The sequence below is a fragment of the Syngnathus floridae genome, chromosome 20, assembly GCF_059516105.1.
Source record: "Syngnathus floridae isolate MCC-2025c chromosome 20, RoL_Sflo_1.0, whole genome shotgun sequence".
Classification (NCBI taxonomy): Eukaryota; Metazoa; Chordata; class Actinopteri; order Syngnathiformes; family Syngnathidae; genus Syngnathus; species Syngnathus floridae.
In genome coordinates this window covers 4,021,299-4,032,193 of record NC_142432.1, presented here as the reverse complement: position 1 = coordinate 4,032,193, position 10,895 = coordinate 4,021,299, and positions in this window count along the sequence as shown.

Below are 10,895 nucleotides of genomic sequence, written 5' to 3'. Positions count from 1 at the left end.
CCAGGTTTCCCCCTTCCTCTCCTCAGCGATAAAGAACTCTCCTAATTCCTGCAAGGATTCACAGCAGAACTTTAAACAGGCTCCTTCAAAAGGGCTAATTATAGAATCGACCTATACCGTGCTGCTCCTTACACAGTCAGGTACAAGAGCGAAATCACATTTGTTACTTTATTTTAATGGATTTTATCTGTGGGGGTACGAGCCAAAGCCGACGGCAGGAAAAAGCTTCTGATGAGCTTACATAACGCTCGCTGCACTTTCAAAAAAAGTGCCGTACCTGTGTGTCCGGCCCCGAGCGGTATCGCTCCGACATCCTCGGCACGCTACGAAGTTAGCGAGAAGCTGAGGCAAAATAGAAGAGCGTGAAACAAGAAGCTGACTTGTAGAGAGACACGTGGAGGTGAAGCATGTCAGGAGGGAGCCAGGGCATGTGTGGCGGGAGTGAAGCAAAACAAAGCCACCCGGTCTTTTCAAGCTCAATTGAACGTTCAATCTCTTTGGGCGACAGAAATATGACACGGTGTTATTTTTTTTGCCAAGCTCGTGCAATTTTAAGGCGGTCGTGAGCCAAGAGGCCTAAAAGCTTGTGTTGTTTTTCCAGCGGTGGGTCGGCAAAGCTCTCCGACGGCGGAGGTGTGCGGCCGCCCAAGGATGAAGTGAAAGGTTCGGTGGACGACTCCCGGGGGTTGCGACTGCCTCATTATTTCTGCTTCCTCACTGCACTCGGCGGGGCCACAGCTTGGGAGGGAGTCGTCTGCGTTCAATTCATAATTCATACATTTGGCCGTCTGCTTCTCTCTGGCACACGTAAACAGCGTGACAAGCCCAGCAGGTAGCTCTAGGTCCAAATCTGTCCACGGAAAAACCTTCCCTGATGTCTGCTTATAATCAACAACTTCAACAGACCCCCCTAAAGAAGCAGCTCCGTATGCACGACATGGTCCACCGTGTTCCCTCGACTAATTCCTTCGCCTTATCGGCAATGTTCCGAGCGAGTCCAACGACGCGGTAGGTCAATCATGGTGCTGAATCTGTCTTTCCGGCATCAAGACTGCGGAATACAGATGGACTTGTTCTGAACTTGAGGATCTCCAACCTCAAATTGAACTCTACACTTTGTCAACTTTGAAAAGTTCAGAGGGTGTATGTCGACGAGAAAGACAAAATCTGTTCTGGGATTTTTCGTGGAGATTCTTAACCCAGAGATTCTTCACAGCGGAGATAGATATAGATGGATATAGATAAACTGTATTTTCCGGACTATAAGCCGCACCGGACTATAAGGCGCACCTTGAATGAATGGCCCATTTTAAAACGTTGTCCTTATATAAGGCGCACCGGACTATAAGGTGCACCATTAATGCATCATGTCAGATTTTTAATCCAAATCAAATCATTCTCCATTTTATCTTTTTGATTTCAACTTCAGATGCAACAAATGACTTAATAATCACAAAATAATGATCCATAGTCTTTTTGATTCATGATTCATAGTCTTCAGCGGGCCACTTATGATTGATTTCATGACACAAACTTCGAGCCAGTTTAAATTTAGGAATTTGGTCCATATATAAGGCGCACTGGACTATAAGGCACTCTGTCGGCTTTTGAGAAAAGTTTAGGTTTTTAGGTGCTCCTGATAGTCCGGAAAATACGGTACTAGATATAGATATATATTTTCAAGGGTCCCTTGATTGAATATCATGGACAGTGATATACTTCCAAAATATCAAAATGAATTAACATAATGATATGAAAATGTTTCTGAAGCTCTCACTGTACTTTCACTTGAGCAAACTGTGCTACCGCAAAAGCAAATCACACTGGCAACTGGCTCGGCATCAACGGTGGGAGGTGATGTCTGCTTCACACACTACCATGATTGGAAGCGGGCCCTTGCTCATATGAAAGCCCAACTTTACTTGTCAAAGACAGAAAGCACCAGCCATAAAAATCACAGGGAGGCAGGACCACCAACATAGAGTCGATGGCTTGCTTCGTGTTGTCTCCGCCTATTCGTCGGCTCTTTGCCCTAATGGAAATTCACTTTCCATCCGCATCAACCTCACTGATATCTGCAAAGACAACTTTAAGACAATATTGATCCAAGTGCTTCTGGCAAATGCCGCAGGATTTCTTGCTTGCTGTGTTCATTAACTCTTTGCAATATAATGAGAATACAGCACGCCAAAAACAGGACATATTTAGCGTGTGCAGTTTGTCATACAGGTGTTAGCTCGAAATTTAGCAGGCAAACTGTGTTTCTTGTGCTGGACAGAATGAGAGACACACTCATGTGTGGAAGTGGAAAGCAGGACGGTGGCGAACTACATTCCAGGAGATAGCAGCATGGGGGTGATAGCATGTTCTTGTGATTACATTCCAAGACAGACCTGATAGTGTAACATGAGTACAAGACATCAAAACAATTTGCTTTTCTCACTAAGGAGCATCACACCACGTGTGGAAAAAAATTGGGGGGCCAGGAAAAATAAAAAATATTGCAAGTTTGTCAGGGTTGGCATGAACAATCACAAAGAGTATTATTAATATCCTACCAAATCACAATCTAGGGGGCGTAAATAAAAATACTGACTGAAGATTTGACATGATTTAATTTTTTTTTTTGGGGGGTGACACAGCCAAATCTTTTTTTGGTAAACACCGCCAAACATTTTTCATCCTCACATGATGAATCATTTCTGTAAACAGCGTAGTAGTCTGAGGACCACAACAAACAGCCTGTCGCCGCTCCTTTTTTTGGGGGATGGAGAAAAAAAAGAAAAGAAAAAATCAATCATCTTTGTGATTCAACAGCCGCTCTGCTCGGTTAGGAAATGAAACTGAATTGCTGTCTCCGAAGAAGAGAGGAAATTATACAGATAAATTGCTCCGGGACGAACAGACCAGAATCAGGCCTTAAAGGAAGCGGCTTGTGCACACACAAGAAATATGTAACATTTCCTGCGAGTGTCAGTTTGTCAGAGGAACTCCCGGAGAGTCGGTCATCTGGACGAGGTTCTTCCGTGTCACCGTGGGGGATGCTTGAAGGTCAAATAGTCAAGGTACGGGTCAAAGGTTAATCTAAGAGCGCTTGGGCGGTCACTCACGGGTCAGCACTCAGACGATCTGCATGCCTCGGGGATGAAAGCGAAGGGGGACGGACGTGAGGGACTCATGGGGTCACTAACTAAGCGACATCACTATCTCCAGAGCCTCTTTGGAACAGACACAAAAGTATTGGGACAGAATCCGACTTGAGCAATCCATTCTGAACAGAAAAGGAAGCTTTCAACATTTTCTTCCTTCCACGGTTCAGTGACCTCCAACGTGCTTATTGATATTGACTGCAAAGAGGCAGATGGCAGCGTCACCTCCTTGAGTCTGTTGAGTTCAGGGAGAGGACACCCACACCACAACTCCGATGCTTCCCCATCCAAAAATACTCCTCAATTATTCCACCCTGTCTGCCTGTTACCTTTCTAATCCTGGCCTTTTATTGTCGATTCCTTATTCTTGTCACCGTGTATCTCCCGCACACTCTTTTTTTTCCCCATCATGCAGTGAGTTAAAGTTTATTTTCTTGTCTCCTTCGCTCCTTGACACACCCATGTTTTCATTCGCAGGGGTGGAGAGCACGTGTTGGCCAGACAGCAGAAGGTTTTCATGTAACACAAACTGCTGCAAAGGGGCTCAAAGTCCCACTCCCCTTTTCTAATAGCTCACTGCGGCAAAGTCATATGCAGCACAACCATAAAAAAGAACAGACTCCCGAGTTGTTATTGAACCCAGAGGATATTCTTTCCTTTCCTTGCTATTATATTCCAGAGTGTAAATGAACCCCATCTCCAGATGCAATTGATTGTCTTGATAGTTTTTCTTGGATTGCGGTGAAGTTGTGATGTGGAGCCACCAAAGTGGAACACAGTCATTTGTTCTAATTGCTAAACTATTTTTCCACTTATAAATAATGTCAAGTGAATCGATACGTTCCAGACACAAATGTGGGGTCGACATGAAACCTAGTTTATTGCTACATGTTATTTACATTAGCAATTGTTAGGTGGAATTCATTTGTATTTGCGATTGATAAATAATAAATTGGATTTCTCATTCTCATTCTCGTTCTCATGTCTTATGTCTCATTTCTCCCAAAAGTATTTTTACCTGCCATAAAACTCCAAACAAAACTTTTAGGTCTTTCGACTTTGGGGGGTTTGACTAAACACTTAACACAAAGTGAATTCTTTTTTTTAGTTGTGCAGATGTCTGGATGCCATTAACTGAAATAGAAGAGCCTTTCATTAGATTCTATATCAATTAGTGCTTCAAAAATGAGGTTTTTCTCTCCGATTTTGCAAGCCAGAGAAGCCTTTGTAATAAAGATCTTTTTTTTTTTTTTTTGAACGTCTTAATGTGGTTATTATTCCGGAGAATGGGAGCGTCTTTTCGTGCTACTGGAGCACTGAGAATAGGAGGCTTCATCGCATGTTCCCAGTTTCCAACATATCAAAGTGCTAACATAATTACTATTTCAAGTTGAAGGGACCCTACTGTTTCCCCCCGCGCTTCTTCGCCATTTCTTGCAGGAACTTCAAAGGCCTACAACATTCTAGCTCTTTTTATAACCCAGATCTTTCTCCAGTATTCTGACAAAGCCAGCAGACACCACACCAAGGACGTAGACTGAAAACAAAAATTAAAGGCAACATGGTCCAAAGACGGGACTACTGATCTTACATCATCTGTCAGAAAATTTGAACAAAAAAAAATCAATATTTTAAAAGCACAACAGTGGTGTTTAATGCACCAGTGTTTGGAAAATAAACTCATGGTGAGGAGTCTACTGGGAATGCAGAAATGGAGATAATGAGCAGGGATAATTTGGGTTTGGATTATTAAACTAACTTTTCCCGTACATTATATTCCATACAGACCACAAAAAAAAAACAGAGGTGACGACCACATTTGCTTTTTGCTAAGACAGCTAACAGCCTGTTATTTCAATCCTGTAATACCCCCAGCTTCTCAATGCCTCCGGGGGATCCTATCGGAAGGCAGAGCGGAAAAATTCCAACGAGGTAAGATAAATTCACCTCTTTTGGAAATTGAAGGCATGTGTGGAATGTCATGCCATTGAGAAAAGAAATGGAAGGTATGGATGGGAATAGTCACTTGGGTTCCTCTCACACCTTCGAGGACAAGGTAAATAAAACCATTGTGGAGGCTCAAGTTTGGTTGCGCATGCCTCAGATGCCTACTTAATCAAAAGAAAACAATCTCGGCCATATCCACATGCTGTGAGAATTGAAACCTGCTGTTGGGAGTATTGTGGAAGCACGTTTGTGTTACCTTTGAGAAAGCTTCTGAACTCTGCAGAGGAAGCCACACCCTGATACCGACACAACAGTGTCGTTTCAAAAAAAAAAACCTTTCAACATGAAAACAAAATTCCATAGTATCGTTGGATTTTGTCTGCATACTGAGGCCAGCTGGATATTTAGGAAGACCGACCTCTGTCCAGGAAGGAGGCTACAACTTCATGCTGCTTTCAGCCTTCCACCACATGGCTTCTCTTCTCCATCACGCCAGACAGAACTATCATGTTACCATAATGAATCCCTTTCGAGTAAAAACCCATCTCACTCAGCCCCCCCCCCAAATCCCCTTAGCACTTCAGACTCTCTCTCCATTTTCTCCTTGCATCATCTAAACAGTCATCGGCAAAATATGCAACATTTCTACATGACAGCCATTTTTTTTCTCCAATTCAAGGACCGAGATGAAAAATATTATGGCGGTAAATTCGCTTGTTTGATACAGAAGCCTCGGGTAGGGCTTGACCGTCATGACCTTTTTGGATGTGACCTATTGACTTTGCTCCAGGGGTTTATATGAGAGGGACTCCAAATTGATTGCTACTATCAAAGTAGCATGAAGTGAAATGAGAGTGCGCTGGCTTATCATCCATTTAAAAAAGGTTTAATGAAATTGCGCCGAGCACATAAAGCACGGAGAGAGTGGCAGGTTGATTCATTGCGTGATCTTGGAGCATGAGCTTGGAAAAAAAAGGGATATTGAATGAGGCTAGAGAGATAGTGTCATCCTTATCAGTGAGTATGACTTCTTATAAAATGCATATTTTTATTCTAATACAGCCAGCTAGGTCAGATAATTGACTTTGGGTATTTTCCGATTTTTGTAGGAATTTTATTCCGCATTTACTTCTGTTGTCTGAAGAAAACATACAGTGAATATTTACCATCATTTTCTCAATAATTTTAGGAGTTGGTTAAAAAAAAATATATATATAAATATACTTTGCGGATCCCCTCAGCCCCCCCAGGAAAAAACTCCTAGCTCCGCCAGTGCTCTTTACCACAAATACTATTTTAACAGCCGCATTCGTCGTTGAATGCCAAGATCCCGATCCAAAACTGACTACAGTATATTGGCTGCAAAATCGAACACACTTTTGATGTCATTTGACATAGAAAAATGCACAAATGATTAACGGCAGACTGTTTTATCTTGGATTTCCAGTTTCCTACTCTCGAGTGTAGCCAAGGAATGAGCTTCCACTCCAAACCTGGCTTCTCTAATACATTTTCCACAGGCATGAGTGGAATCTGAATGTAGGAGATGTTCTGGAGATTATATTTGTGAGTATTTAGGTGACTCATATTTATTAGAGCCAGAGGATACAGTTAAATGGAATGCAGTATTAGGAAGTTGACTATTTGGGCCATTTGTATCCACCAGACAGAAACATACTTGGTTCTGGGCTGTTGAATACATAATAACATAAAAATGAACCCTGTTAGTACTTTTTAATCTACATTCTATTAAGACGACTTTATCCTTGACCTATCAAACAGAAACGGACCTCGGCAAATCTGATACTAAAGTGCAAAGTACCGTGCAGTGAGACGTAATGGGCCATGGAGCAAAGCAATATTAGACTGTGAGAAACACTTCTCGACACTGTTCGAGTTTTTCATTCGTTTTGATCTCGTTAAGCCATGTTTCGAGAAGATACAAATTGACTGTCTGGCTGGCTGATGAGGAAAAATAGCTTTTTGTACAGCGGTCTTCCAGATTTTGTGAGTTTCCCAGCCGGTCAAACTTGAATCTGTTTTTAGTTTTACGCCAATACCATGACCTAAAAAACCTGTAACTCCTAATGGTAGTATCAACTCTTATTTCCGCCACACTGATCGAGGTTACTAAAGATGAGCCAACACCGAAACATCACTAATGTTCCACGGGATTTAAAAAACAGCATATGCCATTAGAAAGATTTATAAAATACGCTGGAGGCCCATAAAAAGTCGACAGGAAAGCACTTTGAATAATGGAAATAATCCTTGCTGTCTTAACAGACTTTTGACAGTCAGTCAGTTCAACCCCATGACGTGTGTCTTAAGCTCACTTGCGTTCCTGGAGATGGTATTAAAGAATACATAAGGCACAATGAAGAAAGAAAAAATGTCGGATCAAGGCACCTTGTGCATCACCCTATGCACTAGTCACACCCCCACGTCAGTGGGTGGCAACAGATACACACTAATGAGCGGGCAGTCTCTGATCCATTGGGCCTCACCACATTCCAGCGCCTTTAATAAGACCACGTCCCACTTTACAAGTTGATGGTAGCTTCATTAACCGCCATATGAACCTGCCCTGAACAGGAAGTCCATGTCGCTTTATTTACTGGGGTTTTATTACACAAGAAGAACCGGGACCACTTTAATTGGAAGTAACCAGGAAAGGTGTAAGATGGTGGTGATGGGGTTAATCATCTCGGCCTAGCTGAAGTCTGAGGTTGAAAGGAAATTGGGAGAGCTAGGATTTTTCTTCTTGGAGGTACGCAAAACTAAAAGTTACAAACCCAAATAATTCCTCAGAAAATACTGATAAATATCCATCTATGCTGAAAACAGGTGGGAATTTGGATAAATAATAATAAACCCAAATGTCTGGCAAAGGATATTTCACAGGGAGACAGTGCCCCCGTGACCCCCCCTTTGGCTCCGCCAGTGTTCTATACGTCATCTCCATTCTTGGATCGGGTTCTATAATCGTCCAACATCTTCAAGAGGAGCTATGAGATCATCAATGCCAATTTTAGCAGCTGAGCTAAATAGGACCAGTAGGCCTATTTTTTAGTGATAGGAGGCATTCCCACAGTCACTGCAATGACAGACAAGCCCTGCGGTGCTTTTGGCCTATTTTGGAGCTTTCTTTGAACAAAAGTCTCACTCCCCTCCGGCGATGCTCCCGTATTTGGGTGAATCCATGTGACATCGTTGGGGGTGCGACCGAACATCCTATCGACGGTGTGTGACAGCATAGGAGACGCTCGGAGCGATGAGCTGCCGACACAGAGCTGCCTTTTTGGATTCCGTACTCAACATCCAAATTGTCCTCAAGCCAGCCCACCAACGTCTGCAGTTTTTGTTGAAATATTGAAATGTTCTGGGAACTCGGAGGGCTGCGAGGGCGGGGCCCCGGGGGGACAGTGTTTGATACTACATCAATCGGAATCTGTGTAATTTCATTTTTGTTCCGCAGAAATAAGCACACCTCAAGATGATCGTAACTTAGGTTGAGCCTTCTCTATTGTTTCTTGTATCCTGTCCATCTACAAAAATGGGGAGTGGGTCTCGTTTCACTTTCGTGGGTCTCTCCTACGCACAAATCTCCAGTTTGTACTTGGTGGTAAAACAATAGGGAGGATAAAAGCCTCTAGTATTTTCGGAATTCCTTCACCACCTACGAGTGACATCTGAAATTAATTATGTGTGGAGGAGTGGAGGGTGGGGTGTTTTCCAGAAACGGGGAATCGTGTGGAGGTCGCAGTCTATATTGCGTGAGCGATCTCTCGGAAGGAAAACAATCTTTTACAGTCAGAGGAGAATGAATTACTTTGGCTTTGATTGGAAAAATAATGGAAAAACGAGGAGCCCTTCGTTTGTGATTATAAAAACAGAAGCCTTTTTGAATGGTATCGGAATGATTTCCTGGAATGAATGTGTGAGCCAAAAAGAACCCAAACAGAAAGGAAGAAGGTGCTGGAAAGTTGTGAAAGGGGAATGGTACTTCCATTAACCTACAATTTGTTGCTAGCAAATTCCAATTTTCTTAATTAGGTCGATCTTGTAAAAATGTAGGAAGTCAACAGAATAAAACTGCAGATCTGTAAAGCCCATCCTGAAAGCTTCTTTGAGCAACGTGAGGCCAGTACAGTACTGTTTTTTATTTAATGACCTTAAAAGCATGAATCTCCAAAGAACACCTCCTTTCAGCGAGGAGCGTGAATATGAACTAAGCTTTGCGGTCGGGAATAGGCACGGCGGCACAAGTGCATATCTCCTCAGCTAGGTCTGTCCAGCCGAGCGAGCCGAGCCTGGAGATGACATGTGGGCTCTCATTCGACTGATAACACCCAGTGCTGCTGCCCGTAGATTAGGCTCTTATAGGGAAGGGACAAGAAATCTGGCTCATGAGGATGAGGGAGGGAATGGATGCTGTTTAGTGATCCCCACCCACCCCTCCTCCTTCCTGTGCATTATTTAACCCTCCCACACATATGGACTATATATGCCATTTTCGGACGACGCTTATCGAGACTTACCGTTAAAGATTAGCTCCACAAAAGACATCATGAAAAGCATTGAAAGGAATATGACATGCATAAGCACAATATTATGATGAACACAATATAGCTGAATCAAATATTCTGCCTTTATAGAGCTAATGCTTTTGATCAACAAGGTCAAAGGCGGGAATGTAGATTTTGTGGATGTACCGTATTTTCCGGACTATACGGCGCACCTAAAAACCTAAAATTTTCTCAAAAACCTTATAATCCGATTCCCCTTATATATGGACCAAATTCCTAAATTTAAACTGGCCCGAAGCATTGATTTGGATTAAAAATCTAACATGATGCATTAATAGTGCGCCGTATAGTCCGGTGTGCCTTATATAAGGACAAAGTTTTAAAATGGGCCATTCATTGAAGGTGCGCCTTATAGTCCAGAAAATACGGTCGTTTTCAGTTGAGTTGACGTACACTGTTATAATGGAAGGTGTTCCTAAGTTTTGGACTCTCCTGCGTGAATATTAGAGGCAAGTAAAATATTATGTCACATTTGTGGGTCTTTAAGAGACTCTCCCGAAGGAAGCTGGTGTAAGGACCAGTCACTATGTTGCTTGGGACAATTAGTGGAACTGCAAAGGGGAAATGCTTTGCGGCTTTGTGGAGTCGGTGGAGAGGTGAAGGGAAATAGTGGCGGGGGTTCGGGGGTGATCACATGTCTTGATAAAAGAAGTTATGAAACTGTTTGTTGATAAGGTCTCAAACATCAAAACATTGTGTTCTCCCTTAATACCAACAACTGAAAACAGTTAATGGTTTCTAATTGTATTACTTTAATGCGGTTAAATTCTGAGGTGCATATTGACTTAGGTGTCAACGAGAAAACTAGAAAGTATTTTCTAAAGCAGCGAATGCAGATGGGTTGACACGGAGAACCCAAAATGAACCCCGCGTCACCCAGCAGTGCCATTTCATCAAATTCTCCCGAGGTGTTGATTTTCCACATGCGATGCTTCACTAACCGCAGCATTTCATAATTGCTTCGCTGCTCTACCAGCGCCGGGCCCCATCAGTCACAAAGTCAGTGATGGAAATAAACAAACTCTGCTAACATCAAAGAATATTCAGAGAGGAAAGAGATGGCGGAGATAGATAGCTTGGTGTGTTGAGGTATGGGGACAGTGACTCAAGTTCAAAGCTGGGGGGGGGGGAGGGTGGCACAAATGGGCTCCCTCCACCCGAGGGACATGGTCTGCCATCTGTGCCGTGGCCCTGTCGTGCTCTACGGCAA